The 24,735-nt window shown below is 44.1% G+C and overlaps 1 protein-coding gene and 1 long non-coding RNA gene across 2 annotated transcripts in view; one reads left to right on the top strand and one right to left on the bottom strand.

Annotated features, from left to right (window-relative positions):
* CARMIL1 (capping protein regulator and myosin 1 linker 1) overlaps positions 1–24,735 on the bottom strand; it is a 321,444-nt gene that overhangs the window by 196,936 nt on the left and 99,773 nt on the right. The window contains exons 2-3 of the mRNA XM_060023517.2: positions 5,812–5,862; positions 574–633 (exon numbers count right to left, since the gene is read on the bottom strand). The gene's annotated coding sequence lies outside the window, so the exon portion shown is untranslated. The remainder of the gene's footprint in view (positions 1–573; positions 634–5,811; positions 5,863–24,735) is intronic.
* The window catches only part of LOC132432776 (uncharacterized), a 58,327-nt gene continuing 57,563 nt past the window's right edge, over positions 23,972–24,735 (top strand). The window contains exon 1 of the long non-coding RNA XR_009520978.1: positions 23,972–24,027. This is a non-coding gene — a long non-coding RNA (uncharacterized lncRNA). The remainder of the gene's footprint in view (positions 24,028–24,735) is intronic.

Here is a 24,735-nt window from a genome sequence, read left to right as displayed (position 1 = left end):
GGAGGCAAGAAGGAATGTTTACTAAGATGCCTGAGAAAACCTTGAGGTGATGAGTATATTCAGCATCTTGACTGTGGTAATGGTTTCAAGGGTCTGCATGTCAAAACTTATCAAACTGTACACTTTAGTTGGCTGCCCGTTACTTATAGTTCAATAAAGCTGTTGTTAAAAATCTACATTTTATTAATACCAAAAGATTCACTTATCACTCTATTCCCAGAAAGATCTTACAGATTACTGTAGAACAGCTATGAAATGTTACTGCTGTAACTTGTACAACATCTCTAAGGAACGGTACTCTCATGTTTACATGGCCAGGTAACGTAAGAGCTAACTGTTCTTTTCAAATTGAGTTATGGAGAACGTGTTTCCCTTATCACAAATTCCCGGCCCCCTCCCACCTAACCCCTGTTCAGTCTCACATGCAGAAACTTCCATTTTCCCTTACCTTGTTTTTCCACATTATCTCAAGAAACTTTCAATAGTGAACCAAATAGAAGGTATTAGCTGGTGTCAGAAACTCAAGAAAGGTTCTGACCTTGCAGTAATGACAAACAGGTTATTCACACCCACCTGAGTTGGCTTGCTGCACAGGACACCGTGAATCTCCAGGTAGCTGAAGGTTACCTCGAGCTGCAATTGAGGGAGGAGGGGGAAATAAAGACCTGTAATGAGGGTTTTAAAACCTATAATTCAAAGTAAAAATGCTACAATTAGAAACAGTCCAGTGCAAACAAAACATTGGGCATCTTCTCAAGGTAGGCTGGTTTAATATCTCCATACATTCAATACAACATGACCTTGATCTAGCATATTTCAGGAAAAGCATTATTCACTTTCCCAAAGGGCTAAAAGGAAACTCCAAGTCTGACTTTTTAAATTTCATCCAAGGACAAACCCAATGGAAAGTTTCTGTACTTCTACTCCAGTATTTATTTACTGAGAAATGAATAGATGAAGGGAGTCATCTAAATAGACTTTTTTTTCTCTTATTTCAAGATGTCGCTTCAGCAAATCAGATCAGGATAGAGACAATGTTTGTTTTCCCTTCTCTCTAAACCCTTACCTCTTTGGGTTACCCTCTGACCACTTACTGGAGTCATCTTTCCTTCCACTGTCTTTCATTAAAGTTCATATTTTGAATGGATTTAAAAGAATATAATATTTAGGAATTTTAATCTGTGTTTCAATGAAACACACATAGTTAAAGTCTTCTCTCTCTCTGTGTGTATATACATAAATGATGATTTATTTCCTTTCCATTTTAATAACAAGTGTCCCTTCCTCACTTCTCCTGTAATCAGCATTTCTTTTTCTTCAAAATACCTCTAGTCTCACACTCTTTGCCTATTTTTCCTGGAAAACAGCCACTAATCTTTCTCCCAGTTTTTCAGTCTCTCATCTCAGTACAAACAGTCACAGGGCCTGGTACTAAAGACAATGAAGAACTGAGTTGGATCAGTTTATTTTACCCTCTCGTCTTAAAATGAGAAATGTGGAGACTTCCCTGGTGGCGCAGTGGTTAAGAATCCGCCTGCCAATGCAAGGGACACGGGTTCGAGCCCTGGTCCGGGAAGATCCCACATGCCATGGAGCAACTAAGCCCGTGCGCTGCCACTACTGAGCCTGTGCTCTAGAGCCCGCGAGCCACAACTACTGAGCCCACGTGCCACAACTACTGAAGCCCACGCGCCTAGAGCCCATGCTCTGCAATAAGAGAAGCCACCGCAATGAGAAGCCTGCTCGCCGCAACTAGAGAAAGCCCATGCGCAGCAACGAAGGCCCAATGCAGCCAAAAATAAATAAATTAATTAAAAAAAAAAAACTAGCAATGTAATGGAAAAAGAACCCATTCAGAACCAAACCCATAGGACCCTTAGTTCTGCCTGCTGGTGCTATGTTGTACATCTGATCAGATAAATTTTAGAACAGAGAACCCCTGAATCCCCAGGATGGTGATGAGGGCTGGAGGTAGAAAGATAATTCATTCTTTCGTCATTCACACAGCCAACCAGTAGAATTTATGGAAGGCCCACTGTGTGCCAGGACTGGAAAGAGGAATGAGACATTTATCTTGTCCTCCCATGGTTACATGCAGCATCGGGGGCACATTTTAAACATTCCATTAGAGTGGATGTCTTCTCACTTATCATTATCAAGATCTATACTTGGTGGATTTTGAAAAGTCATTTCAAGCAGGGAATCATTCTCTAAAAACAGTACCTCTCTACCTTCATTTATTTCAAATTAAAACTTATAAACACTTTCATCTGCTAGCCTTGGACATAATGCCAAATTTTCTTCTTTGAGTCAAGTCCCATTGTCTGGCCCTCCAGTGGCATCTCCTCTGTGGACCACACCCGTAAACGCAGGACACACAACTTCCAACTGAAGCTCTTTAAAATGGAGTGAGAGCTTGAAGACACTGGGAAAGCAATGTGAGGGCATAAGTTCTCTAGATTATTATGTCCCCCAACCCCCCAGCCTTTAACAGTTGTCCGGTCCTTAACAAGACAGTAATTTTTTAAAGTGAATTATTTTACCAACATTCAGTATTTCACAGATACTCTCTCCTTTTGCAGCCTATTTCATTGATATGTAAAATATCTTTTTAACAATTTACTATTGTAATTATAACTGCTATGAATAGGTTTGGAAGCAAACCACTGACCCTTGGTGGGCATCTCATACAACTGGTGGGAACAGGTGTAAACAGCTACAGTCCCTTATAACCTAGCGGCTCTGAAGATGCAGCTGGCATCAGTCAGTGTATCAGGACTAGCCTGGGCAGCTTTGGTCAATTTGGCTGGGGGAGGTTAGTTGGAGGTCAGTTAGGATGCTTCTGTTGCACCTCAGTGCTGTCCCTGGAATAAGCAAAGTGCCAGGGAACCAGGAAAGCACTGAGACATTCCAGCTAGGCCCTGAAGAATGACTTCAAGTGTGTCAAAGAAAGAAGGAGTGAAAAGGGAAATCCAGGCATCAGAAGAAGAATTTGCAAAGGCAGAGAGGCATTCAAAGAACAAGGGCAAGACAGAAACGAGAAGCAGACCCTGCAGTTCCAGGGATGAGTAAGGGGCCAGGCTGAGCACGCGATTCATCGGAGCCCTGGTTCTTATCAATGGTGAGGAGGGGAGATATGGAGACACACTGACCGACATCACAGCAAGGTTCAAGCCATTCTCTCTAATCTCACCCATGGCTCTTTTTAACAGGCCTTGGTTCTCAGCTCCCACCACTGACCCTCCTGACTCCAGCCCACCCGGAAGACAGTTTAAAGAATGTCACTGGGCAGGAGGGGCAGGGGGACTAGTTAGGAAGCTGAGACACAGGCAGGCTGCAGGAAGACCTGAGGACATCTTTAAGAGAGAACCACAGGGCTTCCCTGGTGGCGCAGTGGTTGAGAGTCCGCCTGCCGATGCAGGAGATGCGGGTTCGTGCCCCGGTCCAGGAAGATCCCACATGACGTGGAGCGGCTGGGCCCGTGAGCCGTGGCCGCTGAGCCTGCGCGTCCGGAGCCTGTGCTCCGCAACGGGAGAGGCCACAACAGTGACAGGCCCGCGTACCGCAAAAAAAAAAAAAAAAGAGAGAGAGAGAACCACAGATACAAGTGATCAGTTAGATAAGAGGAAGGAATCATCCAAGGTCCGCCTCTACCCTCAGCAAGACAGTCCCCACCCAAGAGGCAACAGAGCGAATCTAAATGTGATTATGTGATGCTCCTTCGGGAACTCCAACTGTTCCACATGCAGCAACCCATGTCACGACTGCCCATCTTTCTGACCAATTTCCCTCCCTCCACAGCCTCCTACTCAGTCCTGGGCCCACATCTCAGCTCCCCAAACACACTGTGCTCTTGCAAACTGCTAAACCTCTGACCAGCAGGAGACCCCTTTATCTGCCTGGTTGACGCAGGCTGATCCTGCAGCCCAGCTTCTCTGTAGACCCTTCCCTGATTTGACAATCACCCGCCCCCCTCATCCCCCCTTCTGGAGGGAATGGCAAAGTTCTACTTCTTCATCTGCGTGTGACTGCAGAGGTATCTGCTTTGCAATTAATCACGGTGATATACATTTCTATTTTGTGCATTTGACTGCGTATGTGGTACATTTAACAATAAAAGGACAAAAGAAGAAAATGTTTAATTAATCAGCCCCCAAATAAAAGAGAAGAAACCTATGTGAAAATCGGGGCTGTTGTACATACATTACTGTTCTGAATATAATTATTTCCCCAGAAAAATGTCATTGACACCGGTTCTGCTTCTTGGCCAAGGTGCACTGTGACACATGAAAACCAGCCTTCTGCAGGCAGGTCACTTTGGAAGAAGATCTGCCTTTATTTGTGATGCTGACAATATCAGAAATCAGCACCAATGTCCAAACTACCCTAGCCAGGCCGATGTGAGATGTTATATACATCTTGGGATGAAGCTGGGCCTTCCCTCAGGGGCAGAGCAAGGAGGGGGCAACAGAAGGGAGGCAGATGACTTCCCAAGAGGTAATACACCTTCTGCTGTGTCAAAACATTTTTAATTAGGGTAAACGTATCTTTCAGGAGCCTTCTACTCAATAGGCTGCTTGACTATTTTCTCAAGCCCATAAAATTTCCTTCCACAATTAATTTTTCACCAGTGGGATAATGGTTAACACTTCCTTATATCCTGCCTTCAGGTACTTTAGCATATAGGTAATTTAGTCCAATACCATTTATATAATGACTGATTTCACTTATAACACATTATAAACATAAAGACTCACTTTATATTATCAAAAGGGGTGGGATAATACAAAGCCTCATTCCTCGGAGAAACTTTATAAAATTTAGCATTTGTATGATCAGAAAGAAAAAAGGCAGTATGGCCTTTGACTAGCAAAAAAAGTGGGTTGGTACCTTCTCAAAGTTCAACAAAAATCATGCAAATCATTAGTTTGTCAGTCCTACCAGGTCCACTGCATTACAGCACCGTGTCCAGCACATAAGTAGGTATTCACAGGACAGTGGCTACATGTTGAATTTTAAGAAGCAAGAAAGGACTGAGAAAATGAGCAAATAACACTGCAGCACAAACATAGGAGCAAGGCTGAAAGCGTCTCCCAAACCTTCCCCATTTTCCATGGGTTTGTGGGCAGGTGAGTTCATATCCTATAAAATCAGTCAACACCTTTCTGTTACCATAAAGAAAATAAAAGAAGCAATTATGATGCCTAATTCATGAGCTATCAGTTCAAATGTTAATTTGCACCCTATAACGAAGGACATCTTATGGAAAATGTTAGATCTTTTAAGGAACCAAGTGGCACCGTGTTATTTTTCATAGGCAACACCAGAGTCTGCCCATGAATGAGGGCTAGGTGGCTACGTTCCCGGTAATGCACTCTGTAGAGTTATGAAGGTCATTTCCCACGTGTCAAAGCCTTAGAAAAATGGGCCGTTACTGGACCCAAAGAAATAAGAACTAGACTTGAAGAAAGTGTAAACCCTGCCCCAGTTGAGAGAGAAAAATAACTAAAATCCACAAGCCTCGGGGATATGGAACATGAAATGCTTCGTCACTTTTCTTGGGATGCCTTTAACACAGAGAGGGAGCAAAGGACGAAACGTTTAGGTGCTTTCTGGGGAGAAGGAAGGAAAATAAGGTTGTGCAAAGAGAACTCTGGACACACTGGCCTAAATCATAAGTGTACGCAATTGAGAAGCGAGTGCGTTTTGCAGTGTGTGTGTGTGTGTGTGTGTGTGTGTGTGTGTGTGTGTGTGTGTGTGTGTGTGTGTGTGTGTGTGTGTGTTGGAAGGAGGAAACTCATCAACACTTACCTTGGTGGGGATTCGTGCTGTGACAAGGAAGGCTCGGCATGATGTAAGCACCTGTAAGACAGAAGCAGCCGCATCAGTATAAGTACCGAAAAGTGAGCTGGTGGGCTTTGGTGTGACCCGCAGGACTTTAACGATACTGAAGCCTCGAGAGGCTTGGTTCCTGACATGTAAGAAGAATAAGTGACCTGGGACAGCTTGTTGGCCTCGTCGGATTACTAGCTGTACTCTAAGAATCACTGTATGAAGGGCCATATCAAACAAATCACCTGCAAAATCTCAAGACGAGCAACCAGTCAGCAACCCAAAGGAGCCACAGATTACGCCAGTTGAGTAAGCAAGACAGGTGTCTGAGATATTAAAATACAGATATCTTATCCATAGGAGGAGCCTCACTATATCAACAGCAAATTTAATGAAGAAGCCAAGTACTCATTCACACTTTCCAAATTACAACCGCCACCCACGTTTGCCCTCTTGCCTCCTGTTCTCTGTCCACTGACTGGTAACATTTACATGACACACAGGCAGCAAAACAGGGTACTCTCCCAAGAAGTCAACCCCGACTTTGCTTCTCAGCTATGCCTCTCTCAGTCCTAGAGAGAACATTTACCAATTCCAGCTCTCAGCTAAGAACATATAGATAGCCCATGGGGTCCCATATGCCTATAGGCACCTCTTGCCCAGCAGGGGCCCTTGTGAATACGAAGGGGCTGGAACTAGGCTGAACTCCTAGTTCCTACCTGGAGCAGAGATCCCAGTCTACCAACCTTAATCTCTAAACGTGCCGCTCTGCAACCCGGAGGTCCGGGCAGGCCTCGGGGGCCTTTGCAATAAAGAAGGCGGACTCCAGCACTTCTCAAGTTCTGATGGGAGACCTGTCTTTGATTTTCCAAACAACTTGCTTGTCACTAAGTTGATATTTAGCAAATGATAAGTATGTGCTAGTCTGAGAATGCTAGATTTGAACACAACTTGAGAAATCATAAGTCAAGGCCACTGAGGCCCAAGTTGCTACAGGATTTATCCAGATTCAAGCCAGGGCTCATCGTGTTCATTCACACACAGAAGGTGAGGCCATGCGTGTGCCTGTAGCCTGCCCTGTGCCTCTCTTTAGGCTCCCAACTCTAAACAGAAACAGTATATTTTCTAGGTAACTCTTCTTTGAATAATCAGAGGTCACTGCTATTGGGAATAACTCAAGTCAGGACCCTTTATGAGACAGATGGTAAAGAGAGGTAGCCCAACACTGGCTGGGAGAGTCTGATAACGAGCAAAGGGAAGGCAGAGACAGAGGGGCACGGCCCGTTGAAGACTTTCCACCCAGATGCCTTCAATCACAGTTATTCAGGGGATCCTTTTCCACCTGGGTTCATTTTTGCTACTTGACTTTAGAGGTGATGTGCTCTAAAAGACCATTAATAAGTGACTTCTAAAAGTGGAGTCAACAAAAGACATCTATATTTGAATATTCTTAGGCCATGAACCACAGTTCTTTTCCTAAAGGAATGATCCTTACTTTTTTTTACTCAGGCCCTTCAGAGATGGGGCGGGGGGAGCAACAAGCAATAGAGAGGGGAGAGGCGTGTAAGAAGTGGGGTCAGATGAGTGAGTGGAGGTCAACTGCAGCCCAGAAGTAGCAGGACTGGCTACATAAACTGCAGGGCCTTTTGTTCAAAAATTATGAAGAATTTTAAAGACAGAGACAGCAAGCATTTACCCAAGCGTAGGGCCCTTCTGAGAGCAGTGCCCCGTGCACCTGTACAGGTCACATGCCCATGAAGCCAGCCCTGAGTAGTAGCTACCATTTATCAAGTGTTCCCTATGGGCCATAAATGGGGAAACATCCTTGGATACACTGATTCATTTAATCTTCCCAACAACCATATTCTCTATCATTATTACCCCCATTTTACAGATGAATAAACAGATTCTGTGATATAACCCAAGGGCAGGAGTAGGGTTCACGTCTGTCAACTCCAAAGCCTATGCTCTTCACCATTACGCTACCTTCACACATTCTAACCCAATCTTGCCTCCTGGTCTCTAGCCCCTGGCACTTCAGTTAGATTTGGGGTAGAAGGGTAAGAGCCCAGGGCCACCTGTGACTGGGAAGGGATTCACAAAGCTCCCAGCTCAAACAGTATCTTCCTCAACATTCCAGTAGTTTAAAAGATTCTCTTTTCAAATCCAAGAATGGCACAGAGAGCTAAATTTTTCAAGTCACCTACGCTAGCCAAGCCTTGACTAAGACAGCAGTACCCAGGGAAGTAGAGTTTGGCTGCCTTTGGGGAAAAGGCAAGAGGCAGTTTTGTTCCGTGAGACACACAGGGTTCAGTGGTGAACATCAGACAGTCAGAAGAGGCCTGACAGTAATAGAAAGGGAGATAAAAGGGGGCCAGAGACAGGCGTGGCCGGTGTTCTCATTTGCTTAGGTCTGGCAAACAGGTTATCTGTGACTAAATTACAAGATCAGGACTCATCTTAAAGGATGAAAAATTTGCCTTCTCTGAACTAAGACCTTGTCCCACAACACTTTTTTTTTTTTTTTTTTTTTTGCGGTTCGCGGGCCTCTCACTGCCGTGGCCTCTCCCGCTGCGGAGCACAGGCTCCGGTCGCGCAGGCTCAGCGGCCATGTCTCACGGGCCCAGCCGCTCCGCGGCATGTGGGATCTTCCCGGACTGGGGCACGAACCCGCGTCCCCTGCATCAGCAGGCGGACTCTCAACCACTGCGCCACCAGGGAAGCCCAGCACATTTTTTTTAACTGAAGTTTAGTTGATGCACAATATTGTGTTAGTTTCAGGTGTGCAGCATAGTGATTCAGTATTTTTGCAGATTATTCTCCATTATAGATTATCACAAGATAGTGAGTATAACTCCCTGTACTATACACTATATACCTGTTGCTTATCTATTTTATATACAGTAATTTGTATCTGCTAATCCCATACCCCTAATTTGTCCCTCCCTACTTCCCTCTCCTCTTTGGTAACCACAAGTTTGCTTTCTATATCTGTGAATTGGTTTCTGTTTTGCATATACATTCATTTGTATTACTTTTTAGATTCCACATCTAAGTGATACCATTCAGCATTTGTCTTTCTGTCTGACTTATTTCACTAAGCATAATATTCTCTAGGTCCATCCACATTGTTGCCAATTTCATTGTTTTACCGCTGAATAATATTCCATTCCACGGCACATCTTGATGTGGCATCCTTTCAAACACTGCTCCTCCTCCAGGGGAAAAGGAAAAAAGAAAAAGAAGGAAATAACGCTGACAGTCGTGATGACCAGCATGGCTATAGGAAGCCAGACTCCTCACCTCTTTACCTATGGTTGATCCTTGACCAACTCGGGGCTTAGTCTGCATATAACTTAGAGTGGGTCCTCCATACCCCCAGTTCGGCCACATTGGAGGATTCAACCAACCACAGACCACCTAGTCAGTACTACAGTCTTTACCACTGAAAAATATCTGCATAAAAGTGGATCTCTGCAGTTCAAACCCATGTTGTTCAAGGGTCAATGGTACAGTGGCAGCACACACGTTTCTTTCTTCCAGGGGTGCTTGTATGATCAATCCCTGATTTTTCAAGAATCTTAAGTCCACAAAACCTTTACACAGAGTCAAATCATAAAACTCACATGCCAGAAAGGACTCAATATCAATCACCTAGTGAAAGACCCCCTTAGAGTTTATAATCTGAGAGCAGATCCAAAGAAACTCATCTCGTAGATAGTTTGTGCCAGAGCTGGACTAGAAGAGGCAACTCCTTATTCCCAGCGTATTACCTTTTCACTCTCTCCTCAAACGGCAATAAGGGTCAATGCCAAAAGCCCCAGGCAGGAACACACAGCCTCTTCAGTAGTCAGAAAAATATGTTTAGCTCTGTGAACATTCCCTCAAAGGAAAATTGGTCCTACAACATCCAGGATCATTTTACAAGCATAGCAGTAATACCAGTCAATACATGTTGGGTACCATGTTCTCATAGGTTTGCATACATCATCTCCTTTAACCCTCACAGCAGCCTACGGGCTAGATACTATTATTAATCTCATTTTAAGAAGAAGAAACTGAGACACACAGAGAGTATATTACTTGCCCACGTCACCTAGCAAGTAGGTGGCAGAGCTGGGATTCGAACCCAGAGGGTCTGGCCCCAGAGATTGTGCTAATTACTTATTAGGGCTGTCAAATCTCACCTGTCCAAGAACCAGCTTCCTCAATAGTCTGCACACATGCAAACACAGATGAGTCATAGAGCTTTAAAGCCAGAAAGAAGCAAACAGGTAACAGCATCATCCATAAGATGATGGATATTTGCATATCGTAAGAACAAGGACCAGTCTCTACTGTCTGTCCAGACCAGTGTCTGTCTCTGTCTCTCTCTGATCACGGGTTAATCTCTGTGAGTCTCTATTTGGATCTGTCTACTTGATTCTACACGTGTATCTCTCAGCTTACCTGTGTCTCTCCTTGCCCGTTCCCCACCCCTCCCTCCAATCCCTCCTCTCTGCTACGGCCTCCGCTATCCCCACCATGCCCCAACCCATCTTCTCGTTCTCTTTTCCCTCCTCTGGCTCCCCACCCGCTTCACTCTGCCCCCATTTCCCAGCGCTTTCTCTCTGCTAATCACTGAGAGCTTGTATCTTATTTATGCCCATTGCAAAACAACAGGCACCCATCACAGGAGAAATTATGCGTTCTCAAAGAGTATTTCATTTGGAACATAGTCACAGAGAAACTTGAAAAAACCATGAAATAAAAATGACAAGACACCTTTTGACATTATTATACAACGAGCACATCAGTAATTAAGTGATTACGAGGTCCCCTGGGTGAATCTAGTTACTAAAATCTAATCTCAAAACAGGCACCCACATAACTGCCACACGCCAGCAATCTCCAGCGCGAGGCGCGGGCTGGCCTTTCCGCCCGTTTACAAGCGTCACGTTTTGGAGAATAATGTCTCCCACGAGCAGCCGAGGCATCAGGTGACCTACCTGACTTCTCTTGATCTGCCCTCTCCTGGAAAGTCACCAGGGGGTTGCTAGGGGCCACTGACAAGGTATTAACTGGCTCAATATATTTTTTAAAAGAGAGGAAAAAGCCCAGGGTGTTCACACGGATTCACCTTTCGAGTAAAGAGCAAACTCTTGACCATATGTAGGTACGTGAGGTTCTGATGATCACTACCGCTTTCACTCTGGCAACAACAGCGCTCACAATCTGTGGCCCTGCATGCCAACTCCCTTTCTTTAGAAATATTTGAAAGGCCGCGTAGGTACACAGTGTCCTTCAGAAGTTGGACACAGGCCAAAATCATCTGTTTGAAAAGAGACACACCCAGGCTTTGAAGGCACAAGCTTTGTGCTGGCGGGTCCCCACTTCTGGTGATCAGCTCAGATCTCCAGAGGCATGAGGACTGTTCTTAGAAAGCCTTGAAGGGGATGGAGCCGAAGGGATGAAATTCTCCAACGCTGACCTAGCCTTTCCCAACACCATGCACACTTGTGAGCACAAGAGCGTAGCAATGTTTTGAAGCAAGTGTGCAAAACTATGAATGCTACCATTCCAAGAATTGTGCTTTTTGTTTTTTGGGTTTTTTTGCGGTACACGGGCCTCTCACTGTTGTGGTCTCTCCCGTTGCGGAGCACAGTCTCAGGACGCGCAGCCTCAGCGGCCACGGCTCACGGGCCCAGCCGCTCCGCGGCATGTGGGATCCTCCCGGACCGGGGCACGAACCCGTGTCCCCTGCATCGGCAGGTGGACTCTCAACCGCAGCGCCACCAGGGAAGCCCGTGCTTTTTGTTTTATCAACCCAAACTGGGCCAATAAATGGGGACACATCCATGCTGAGAACCCCAAAGAACTCAATCTCCTAGCTTTCCTGTTTGGGGCCAAGATGCCCTAGGATTTGTGGCCTTGGAGGTCTTACACACACACACATGGCTTCTAGCAGGTGAGGGGGGAAATCGCGCAGGAAAACTCCTCTTTGATTTAGCAGGAAGTGTTTCCCGGTAGTGTGCACTACCTTGGTGCTAGGGATAGCAAGCGTCTTCCTTGCAGGGTGACCACATCTTCATTTCCAGTTTTAGCTCTGAGAATCCTGTCTCCCGGAAACTGGAACCCTTGGTTGCCCTACTTTGCCGGGGTTTTGGAATCAGGAAGACAGATTCCAATTCTGGTTCTGCCACTTTCTAGCTGTTTAACGCTGACAGAGTTAGTTAACTTCTCAGTTTGCTCACCTGTAGAACAAGAATAATACTGCTGTGCAGGACTAATCTAATACTGTTGTTTTAAGTAAAATACAAACGTAGATAAAGCCCTAGCCCAGCACCCAGACGTCTCTGCTGAATATATCAAAATAATTGGTGTGAGAGCATCTTAAATTTAGATTCCCAAAGTAAGACTAACATCTATTGAATTTTTAAATAATGGCTTTTGTCAACAGAACAAAACAAACAACAGCAAAACAGAAACAACGATTCTGAGACATCTCCTAGGCTGGCATTTTCAGTTCAATATATATACCTTTAACCTTGAAGGAGAAGAATTTTCTTGCAGAGTTAAAAAAACGGGGGTTCGGGGTGGGGGTGTGTGTGGAGGGCATTAGAAGAAGTATATGGGCTGAGCCAAGGAACCTTAACCACAAAGGGCAAGCTAGAACTTCCCTCCCACCTCCTCTGCGAGGCCCATTCTTCCAGAAGAGTCTTAGCATGCAAACCACATTTTCAACCTCTATAATGAATTTCCTCTCCCTTTCATTGAAATGCAAGCAGCAGCCTGGTTCCCTTTGAGGCTTCTTGGTTCAACTTTTAACTTCAAAATTTCACTTGGAAACATTTATAAAAATCCTCCCTACTGTTAAGACTCATAGCTTAGCAGAGAAGCCTAAATTTCCTTATGGAAATGATACAAAATGAGGTCGGTCATGGAACCCTATCATGGCACACTTACTAAAAACAAAAGTATCTGTTTCACCCTCTTATAGGACTCCATTACCTAAAGCCTACCGCTGCCCAGGCAATCCATAAATTCACGGCCCCTAAATCCACATTCTCCCCTGCACGTTACCAAAAACGCCTTTCCTGTAAAACTGGGCTCTTCATGGCAAACACTCGACCAATGGTCTTATACCACCCAAATGCTCTCTAATTTGCAAGCAAACTAAATGATGAGTGCCATTTAATACGTTTCCCCTCTTCCAAACCCCCAGACCTCATTAATCCAAGACACAAGCTTTGGGGAGGGAGAGGGGCAGGTGGCGAGGACTGTTAGCGCCACCGTGGAGAGTTACGAGTGACAGATGCTAAGGGACTTGTGCAAGGTCACCCAGAAAGTTGAGGAAGAATAAAAAGCCCCTCTGGCTCTGAGCCTCGTAACAACCCACTGCACACAGCTCTGATGACCTTCACCCTCTCTGGCCAAAGCACGACCCTTCACCCAAAAGGAATACAAAACAACACATCGTTTTAGCGCAATTTCTGGCCCCAGATCCCTTATAAAACTGGATCACCACACTAGGAGGCAGCATAGTCCAGCGCAGGTCCTGAAAACTACAAATCCAGCCCCACCTGTTTTTTATAAATAAAGTTTTACTGGGACACAGCCCCAACCATGTTTAATGGATCATCTCCAGCTGCTTTCACACTATGAAGGCAGAGCTGAGCAGATGCAACAGAGATTTTTATGCCTCACAAAGCCAAAAATATTTACTATCTGGTCCTTTATAGAAAGTAAAGGTTTGCTGACCCCTTGCATAGTGGTTTCGAGGACAAACTCTGGGGTCGGGTTGCCTGGGCTTCCAAGCTTCACTATTAACCATCTGTGTGACTTGGGGCAAACTACTTAATCTTCTCAGTGGCTCAGTTTCCTCTTCTGTAAAATGGGAGCAACAAGGTACACCTTATGGAGCCATGAGGGTTAAATAAGTTAATGTGTGTCAATAAGTGAACATATGTAAAGTGCTGAGAAGAATATACGGAAAGTGCTAGTGTTTGTTATTATTTATATTACAATATTATAATAATATTATGCATGTCCATTATAGTATTACACTAAGAACAGAGTTACTGGATTTAGCCTGGGTTTGGCCTCAAGCTGGCCAAGTGACCTGACTCTGAGCAAGTTACTGTCTCTGTGGACCTCAATTCACCCAAGTGTAAAATCAGGGGGTTGGAACAGGTGTCTAACTTACCTTGCTACACTCTGGGTCATGACTCAGGCCCACTGTGGAAATGTCCCAGTTCTAGGACCCCTCTTCTCTTTGCTTTGCATGGACAGCCAAGAATGGCAAATCGCCAGTAAATATTTGCTGAGAGGAATTAATTCCTTCTTGGGCCCCTGCTCCCCGGAAGGACAGACGCTCCCTCAACAGGGGGGGCAAGGAAGTCAGTGGAGTTTGGTTTCTGTCTTCTGATATCTAGTTTCCGGGGAAGTCTTTGTACTCTAACACCTGTGTGAATCCATTTCTTTTCACCTGGTTATTTATGCCATTATGCAGAAATGGAATGTTTACATACAGCTTGTCAGACACAATCACTTCATTCTTCCTGCAGTGCTTTCATTGCAAATTGTAAGGTTTTATCAAAGCATGAAAGAAAACAAGTGTTTCTAATTTTTCCCCACGGATGAACATGTGGCTACTTCCAAACAACATCAATTCTTCTTGATGTCACTAACATTTCAGATCTTCGTTTCAAAGCACTGGCCAAAACAAAACTCTGGAACCAGATGCACTGATTCTATGATGATAACATATTTTTAAAGGCAGAATGATGGCGTGACCATAATCCCTGGAATAGGACCACCTCTTAGGCTAAGAGTAAAGATGAGCCCAACACCTAGAACCAGCTCCACAGGTCCAGGAAGGTCAGGCTAAGGCACTTACATGGGGCAGAGTTTCTGCCCAGACCTCTCAGCATTGGGGTCTCATGGGTCTGCATGGGGCACACTTGGAAAGGGACCTCTGCTAGTCATCACTGTCATATTTATGGTTTAAATGAATTCACCAAGAGTAGAATCACAGTCATTCAAAGAATACAGAAAAATACAACATGAATGTAAAGGTCACATTAACCCAGTTAACAAAACTCCTCGTGCTTCCCTAACACAAGGCCAGCCAGTCTCTTCTTGAACAAGCCATGAGTTACCAGAACCTAACTCTAGCAAAAAATCACAAAGTTAAAAGCAATCTGGAGATAGGCATATCTAATTCCTTTATTTTATAGATGAGGAAACAGACCAGGAAGGGTCAAACAATTGTCTGCATTTATCAGGGCTTGCTTTTTTTTTTTTTCCAAACAATGGAATTTAAGCACAAATAAATGTTTTAAAGGAAATGAGTAGCTCTCATAATAAAAAATTTTTTAAAAAAAATGTTTTTCATTAAAAACCAGAGCTCAAGAGGGACAGAAACGAAATCAACTCTACAGATTTGAGAAGAACTAGTGGGGAGTCCCTTCTGGCTGCCCTGATGGAGTGAATGGACTTCAGCCACGTTTCTTCCAAGTATGATTCCTCTCAAGATTCAAAACCCAGAAGCGAGAACCCCATCCTGGGCATGGCACCCAATAAAGACCACAGAGAATTACCTGAAAGGAAAGACACGTAACAGTTACGGTTTAATGACAAAGACCACGGGCTCCAGAGGCAGAAAGCCTGGGTATGAACCCCCGCTAGACCACTCACTACTAGCTGTGTGACCTGGGGCAGGTTACTTAGCTTCTCCATGCCTTAATCACCCCACCTGTAAAAACATGTATACAATACGCCCACTAAGATAACATAGTTACACAGAACGAGACCTGGCACATAAAAGAGTCCAATAAACACATGTTCTTGGACAAGTTCAGTGGTAATATTAGTTAACCAGCTATACAGCAGAGCTGGAACATGAAGTAAGTTTCACTCATCTTTTATCACAATTCTCATGCTGTGGTCCCTCCCCAACCTACACTATTTCAACTTGTCAGCCTACAAGGGGGGCCCTTAGATCCCCATCTTCTCAAGCCAAGGAGGCACAAATGTCACTTCCCTATTCTTCACCTTCTGTTAATTATCATTTTCATCAAATGAAAAAAAGTTCACATTTTCTTTCCTGCTCTCAGAGCAAATTTATGAAATATTCCTCCACTCTGCAGAAGTGTGGGTGGCATATGGTAGGGGGAATTGGCTTAGATTTAATACTGTTGCATAAATAATCAGATTGAGAGATATTCTTCATTACATTCCACGATAAACAGGGAGAGAAGCAGAAAAAAGATTTGGAGTGATTATATTGAGAAATCCAGGTATGCACATCATTTCCAAACTGAGGGCTGCAGCCCACTGGTGGCTGGTTAAATCAATTCAGGAGAGTTTAACAAGAATATTAATAAAATAGACTGAAGTGGAAGTGAAAAGAAAATCAAGTGCATTGCAAATAGAAACCAGAGCATTGTTTCATGAAACTTCTGTTTCAGAGGTATCAGTGTGCTCATGGCACACAGGCATGCGTGTGTGTGCGCGCAAGACTGTGTGCACACCTGGGGGGGTGCTTCTCAGAATCAATATAAAATGCATTTCTTCTGTGGGTCCAGATTTTGAGAGTTTGATAAAGACTGGTTTACGGCACCATCCGCACCTATAGCATGATCCGCCATGAGGCTATAAGAAGGTTGAGGCAGCGTGGTAGGATGGCAAGAACGTGAGCTTTGGAGACAACAAAATCCCAGCTTTGGCATTTTGTGAGCAGACTGGTCATAGGCAAGTTCCTTTAAATCTCCAGGCTGCAGTATCCACACCTCTAACTTGGAGACAGTATTTGTCCTTGTGTAAGAATTGGAGATTACCTATCAAGTGCTAAGCCTAGAGCACACATTAATATCAAAGAAGTCATTGTAACTGGCCTCAAAGAATACAGCTCTGAAAGTGATCTATAGGGATAAAACACTGAGACCTACAGAGACATGTACACACTTGTTAGTTAGGGACAGAGACAAGCCCAAATGCCCTGTCTCCGGCCCTGAATCCCGTTCTCGACACATCATCTCCAGGATGTAGGTTGAGTCAGTGCAGGGGGAGAGTCTTCCCATGGTAACTACAGCCTATCTGAGAATTAGAAAAGAATTTCCATGTCTGGATGGGGATGTAGTGAAACCTGATATAGAGAAAGAATGGGCTTTACATCATAAGAGACTACTACAAGCAGCTCTATGCCAATAAAATGGACAACCTGGAAGAAATGGACAAATTCTTAGAAAGGTATAACCTTCCAAGACTGAACAGGAAGAAATAGAAAATATGAACGGACCAATCACAAGTAATGAAATTGAAACTGTGATTAAATATCTTCCAACAAACAAAAGTTCACGACCAGATGGCTTCACAGGTGAATTCTATCAAACATTTAGAGAAGAGCTAACACCCATCCTTCTCAAACTCTTCCAAACAATTGCAGAGGAAGTAACACTCCCAAACTCATTCTATGAGGCCACCATCACCCTGATACTGAAACCACACAAAGATACTACAAAAAAAGAAAATTACAGACCAATATCACTGTTGTATATAGATGCAAAAATCCTCAACAAAATACTAGCAAACAGAATCCAACAACACATTAAAAGGATCATACACCATGATCAAGTGGGATTTATCCCAGGGATGCAAGGATTCTTCAAAATACGCAAATCAATCAATGTGATACACCATATTAACAAATTGAAGAATAAAAGCCATATGATCATCTCAATAGATGCAGAAAAAGCTTTTGAGAAAATTCAACACTCATTTATGATAACAGCACTCCAGAAAGTGGGCACAGAGGGGACCTACCTCAACATAATAAAGGCCATACATGACAAACCGACAGCAAATGTCATTCTCAATGGTGAAAAGCTGAAAGCATTTCCTCTTAGATCAGGAACAAGACAAGGATGTCCAGTCTCATCACTATTATTAACACAGTTTCGGAAGTCCTAGCCACGGCAATCAGAGAAGATAAAGCAATAAAAGGAATACAAACTGGAAAAGAAGAAGTAAAACTGTCACTGTTTGCAGATGACATGACACTATACATAGAGAATCTTAAAGATGCCACCAGAGGCATGGACATACATACTCTACCAAATGGAAAATAGCTAGCTAGTGGAAAGCAGCCACATAGCACAGAGAGATCAGCTCCATGCTTTGTGACCACCTAGAGGGGTGGGATAGGGAGGGTGGGAGGGAGACGCAAAAGGGAGGAGGTATGGGGATATATGTATACGTATAGCTGATTCACTTGGTTATAAAGCAGAAACTAACACACCATTGTAAAGCAATTATACTCCAATAAAGATGTTAAAAAGAAAAAGATGTCACCAGAAAAAATGGAATATTACTCAACCAGAGTAAATGGAATATTACTCAACCAGAAAACTACTAAATATTACTCAACCAGAAAACTACTAAAGCTAATCAATGAATTTGGTAAAGTTGTAGGATACAAAATTAATGCACAGAAATCTCTTGCATTCCTATACACTAATGATGAAAAATCTGAAAGAGAAATTAAGGAAACAATCCCATTCACCATTGTTAACAAAAAGAATAAAATACCTAGGAATAAACCTACCAAAGGAGGTAAAAGACCTGTACTCAGAGAACTACAAGACACTGATGAAAGAAATCAAAGATGACACAAACAGATGCATAGATATACCATGTTCTTGGTTGGGAAGAATCAATACTGTGAAAATGACTATACTACCCAAAGCAATCTACAGATTCAATGCCATCCCTATCAAATTACCAGTGGCATTTTTTTACAGAACTAGAACAAAAAAAATCTTAAAATTAGTATGGAGACACAAAAGACCTCGAATAGCCAAAGCAGTCTTGAGGGGAAAAAATGGGCTGAAGGAATCAGACTCCCTGACTTCAGAGTATACTATAAAGCTACAGTAATCAAGACAATATGGTACTGGCACAAAAACAGAAACAGATCAATGGAACAAGACAGAAAGCCCAAAGATAAACCCACACACCTATGGTCAACTAATCTATGACAAAGGAGGCAAGGATATACAGTGGAGAGAAGACAGTCTCTTCAATAAGTGGTGCTGGGAAAACTGGACAGATACATGTAAAAGAATGAAATTAGAACACTCCCTAACACCATACACAAAAATAAACTCAAAATGGATTCAAGACCTAAATGTAAGACCAGACAACTATACAACTCTTAGAGGAAAACATAGGAAGAACACTCTTTGACATAAATCACAGGAAGATCTTTTTTGATCTGCCTCCTAGAGAAATGGAAATAAAAACAAAAATAGACAAATGGGACCTAATAGAACTTAAAAGCTTTGGCAAAGCAAAGGAAACTACAAACAAGATGAAAAGACAACCCTCAGAATGTGAGAAAATATTTGCAAATGAATCAACGGACAAAGGATTAATCTCCAACATATATAAACAGCTCGTGCAGCTCAATATTAAAAAAACAAACAACTCAATCAAAAAAATGGGCAGGAGACCTAAATAGACATTTCTCCAAAGAAGACATACAGATTGCCAAAAAACACATGAAAGGATGCTCAACATCACTAGTCATTAGAGAAATGCAAATCAAAACTACAGTGAGGTATCACCTCACACATTTAGAATGAGCATCATCAGAAAATCTACAAACAACAAATGCTGGAGAGGGTGTGGAGAAAAGGGAACCCTCCCGCACTGTTGGTGGGGAATGTAAATTGACACAGCCACTATGGAGAACAGTATGGAGGTTCCTGAAAAAACTAAAAACAGAATTACCATATGACCCAGCAATCCTACTACTGGGCATATACCCAGAGAAAACCATAATTCAAAAAGACACATGCTGGAAAAAAAAAAAAAAAAAAGACACATGCTGGGCTTCCCTGGTGGTGCAGTGGTTGAGAGTCCGCCTGCCGATGCAGGGGACACGGGTTCGTGCCGCGGTCCGGGAAGATCCCACATGCCGCGGAGCCGCTGGGCCCGTGAGCCATGGCCGCTGAGCCTGCGCATCCAGAGCCTGTGCTCCGCAACGGGAGAGGCCGCAACAGTGAGAGGCCCGTGTACAGCAAAAAAAAAGACACATGCACCCCAATGTTCATTGCAGTACTGTTTACAATAGCCAAGTCATGGAAGCAACCTAAATGCCCACCAACAGGTGACTGGATAAAGAAGATGTGGTACATATATACAATGGAATATTACTCAACCAGAAAAAGAAACGAAATTGGGTCATTTATAGAGATGTGGATGGATCTAGAGACTCACACAGAATGAAGTCAGAAAGAGAAAAATGGATATCGTGTATTAATGCATATATGTGGAACCTAGAAAAATGGTACAGATGAACCAGTCTGCAGGGCAGAAATAGAGACACAAATGTAGAGAACAAACGTATGGACACCAAGGGGGGAAAGTGACGGGGGGGGAGGGGGGGCGGGTGTGTGTGTGTGTGTGTGTGTGATGAATTGGGAGATTGGGATTGACACATATATACTAATATGTATAAAATAGATAATAAGAACCTGCTGTATAAAAAAATAAATAAAATTCAAAAAAAAAGAATGGGCTTTCGACTCAGACCAATTTGAATTCACTTGCCAATTCCCCCGCTTCAATTATATAATCTCTGAGTCTTAATTTTATTACCTGTAAAATGGGTATGGCATAAGCTCTCTATGACAGTTGTGAGGATTAAATGAGATAACTTGTAAAAACACTAGCACTCTCTTAGACACCCTAACTTTATTCACTGATGATGCTAACACCTGGCTAAAAGTCTCTATACACCATCTCCTCTCCAACTTCTGAGATCAGAGGTCAGTAATGCATCCACTCACATAAGGGCACTAGACTCCGGAGATGTACTGGAGTTTTACTGTCCCAGTTTGAATCCTGACTCTGCCACTCACAAGCGTGGGTGATGTGGAGAATGGCCTCCCTGTGTCTCTCTTTCTCATCTGTAAAATAAGGGATCATCATACACACCTCATTGGGGGCTGTTGTGAGGATATACACAAGGTGCTTAGAACAGTGCTGCCAACAGTAAGTGTTAGCATCACTGTCATGCATCGGCAAGACTCAGTGATCAGGTGGCCTTCTCATTCTTTGACCTTTTGGTCCCCTTAGTCATTCCCTGGGCCGTGCTGTCTATCTGCTCTACGATTCCTAATTCATGCATCCCACTCTCTGACCACAACCTTCTCATTTCTCCTTCATTGTGACCCATGGGCCAGAGGGGCTGGCATCACTTAGGAGCTTGTTAGAAATACAGAATCTGAGGCCCCACTCCCAGACCTACTGCATCAGAATCTGCAGTTTAATAAGATCCCCCAGTGATTTATATACACATTACAGTTAGCGAAGCACATGCAGCATCTTTCCCTCTCCTCAGCTGGGCCTGCCACTCTGTTACTTGCCCCCTGACCCTGCCAGGTCACTGACCATCCTACATCCTCCCAGCCCATCTTCATCCCACTAAAACCCCACTGAAATCATTCCTCCACTGTTAATACCTTCGGCCTGTGTGCCCTATCCTTTCATTACGCCCACAGAGAAAACCCTCAACCCTGGATGAACCCACCCAGCCACCTATTCCAGGTTTGCAGTGGCGCCTGCCAGGTGCAGCTGGAGAACAGGTCTAACCCACGAGTTGATTTCGCTTCCTGCATCTGGGAAAACGACTTCCCTCCTACGCCACTGAGTACACAGACTTCATCAGAATGGTACCGCTGACCATCCCACCCCAACCCTCCACACCTGCCTGCCCCTGCGGCTACATCTGTCCTCTCATCTTCCTCTTCTTCTGCCGTGCTGGAGGTAAATGCCCACCCCCTCACCTGGGCTCTGGATTATATCCTGCCCACCTTTGCAGGAACTTTAAGTGACTAACTATGCCTTCCATTCCATATGTAAATATCCCGATAGAGAGATCCCAAGATCTAGATCAGTATCCTGGATTCTTCACCCCTCTTGTAGCTCGATCTAACTCCCTCCTTCCTCTGAGCCCAACTTCTCAAAAAAGGATCTGCACCTCATGTCTTCATTTTTCTGCCTCAAATTCACTCTACTGTTCAAAACTGGCTTCTGTCCCCACAGCTCCACTGAGGTCCCAATCACCTCTTTGTTGCTGAGCCCCGTGTATAGTTCTTAACGTTTCCTAACAAGATTTCTCCTTAGCACTGGCACAGCCCTCAAGCTTGGAATTCTCTTTTCCACAGGTTTGTCCACCCACCTCCCTGGTCACATCCATTCCCCACTCCCTGCTACCTTCCATTCTCTTCCACGACTTCGATGGATCTCAGAGGCATCCCAAGTTCACGTGCAGCCCGGATCATTCTTGGATCATCAGATCTCTCTCTCTAACTCCACTTGGATGTCTCTCCGAAGCTTAAACTCAGCAAGTGATCTTTCTTCCAGAATCTGCTCCTCCTCTAAGAGTTTGAGCTCAGTAATGAGTCATGGCCATCCATACAGTTTCTCAAGCCAGAAATCCAGGCATTGTCAATGTCACTCCCCACCTCAGTCATTCACCAAGTTCAGTCCAATCTAAACATCTCTTAAATCCAGTCACTTCTCTCCAGCTCCAGTGCAATGACTGTACTCCAAGCCACCATCATCTTGCTCCTGTACCACATGCCATAGCCTCCCCACAGACCCATCTTGCCTCACCAAGTCAGCTGCCCATATAGAATCTTGATGCGATCTTCTAGAAACCCAAACATTATCTTATCGCTTCTCTGCTTAAGCTCTCCGGTGGCTCTGCATGACTCCACTGATCCCTGCTTCCACCTGCAGCCTCCTTTCCCTCCCTCTCCTCCCCACCCCCCCTCCAGTTCCAGCCACACTGGAACTTGGTCCCCTCAAGGGGACCTGCCCCACCCTCTGCTCCGACTGCTCTTCCTTCCCGCTTTCTTCACCTTCACGTGATTCACACCTGCTCATCCTTCAAATCCTAACCTAAAGAACTTCCCTAAGAAAATCCAGACTGGAGCAGGTCTCCCGATCATATATTCTCACAGTATTTGCACATTTCCTTAGTAATACCTTTTAATTATTGGTGGAATTGTATATGTAACATCTAACAGCGCCACCAGACTGTAAGGTAGCTGGGAGCAGGGGCCGTATCCGTCCTAGTCAGAGTTTACTGCTCTACCTCACCCCCTTTTCAGCTGCAAAAACTCGAGTTCAGAAGGTAAAAAGAGTTGCTACAGTCTTTGAATACAATTATAAAAATTCTGTTATGCCTGTTTATTCCTGACAGCTACCACATAATAGACACATCCTTCCTATGTAATAGTCATATCCTATAAGGGAAGTACCTGAAAATCTGTTGTGTGCAGCTCATCTCGACCCACTTCAAACAGATCTACTAGCTAATCCCCAACTCACCTGCCGAAAAAAGAATAATAGAACAAGAAAACGGTAACCTAGCAGAGGAAAGGTGTAGCAATGCCGAACGCTGACATCCCTGCCTTTTGCCTACTGTGTTCGAAGAACTTCTTTACTCAAAAATTCACTACAGAAAGACTCTAGTTTTCTGCAGCTCCCACAGGCTGGGAATGTCATTTCTAACAACAGATGCAGGAAAAGCAAAATCCACTCCAATGAATGATTTCAGGCGTCCTAAGGCTCTCTAGACCTTGATCTTGCCCTTGATTGTGCCAACCGAGTTAAGTCCACAAAACGACACAAATCACAAAAGGTGGGTCAGGGTACTGATGGGACAGACTTCATACAAAATGTAGGGAAAAACATCACATGTTATTTTAACTGACAATTAATAGACCATTTAAACAGAAGGAAACTTATCTTTAAAATGCAGGCATAATGAAAGGACATGCCAAAGAGAAGAAACCTAGTTTTGTAAACAGAGCATGTTTTTCTTTCTTGAAACTTCAGATAAATGAGATTTGCTATGTGGAGAAGTGTTTCGCTCTGGGAACACAGAAACCTCACTCACCTGTTCAAAGAACCCCACCTGAACATTGTGCCCAATGGCTCAAAGTTGCCAGATAAAGTGAAACTAGGGGCAGAGCTTTCTAAGCCAAACCCAGCCTTTGCACAATGGGAGGAAGTGAAAAGCTGACATCCCTCAAGCGCAAACACTGCTGCTGCTACGCCCTTTAATGTAGAAATTAGCAACTGGCTCTCCGTGTGGCTAAGCCTCCTCCTCCCTGCCTCGGTAGGAACCAGCAAACTGTAAGTGACCCCTGTATTTTTTTTGCTCCCAACCACTCCCAAGCTTTCCCCTCTCCCCAGCCATGCCAGAAACAGGCCGGGTACCCCAGTCTGGCATCAGCCACTTCCCAGCACGGGACAAGAACTCTCTGCCTCTCTGTTTCTAGATTCCTATTTCTATAGCTCATCACCTCCCCTCCCAAGGCAGCAAACTCCGGCTGGCCCCTTCCCCCATGGCCCCTGCTTCCTCAGACACACATACCCGTGCAGCCCAGCTCCAACACCAAGAGGATCCCTCTTCTGCCTTCTTTGAATGTCTGCAAAGGACTGGCTGGTCTGCCCAAGGGTCAGCCCAGACTGGAGCCCCAAGTTCTTTTTCTTTTCCAAGTTGTCCACATAGACGCCCTGGAGCCCTGGTCCAAACTCTCCTCTCTGTGGCCCCTCAAGACTAGGAGGGAGAACAACAGAGGCCTCTGGCAGAGCCCGCAAAAAGTGGAGGCTGAACCCAGAGTCATCTCAGAGGGGAACGGGGTAGAGGCAGGATTATGCCGGAAGGTGTGCCTTTGTGTTTCTCTATCTCTTGCTAAAATGAATTTCATTAAATTAGCACTCTTTGGTTCCAAAAAAGTAGAATTCTCTTTTAAATGCACCTATCTTATTCTTTTTTGTACTATTTACAATTGTCATTAAATATGTAAGTCATTCATTCATTCATTAGATTATGGTTGT

Source organism: Delphinus delphis, chromosome 10 (genome assembly GCF_949987515.2).
Source record: "Delphinus delphis chromosome 10, mDelDel1.2, whole genome shotgun sequence".
NCBI classification, from domain to species: Eukaryota; Metazoa; Chordata; class Mammalia; order Artiodactyla; family Delphinidae; genus Delphinus; species Delphinus delphis.
Note: the sequence above shows the minus strand (reverse complement) of the source record. Positions and strands in the feature narration are given on the sequence as shown.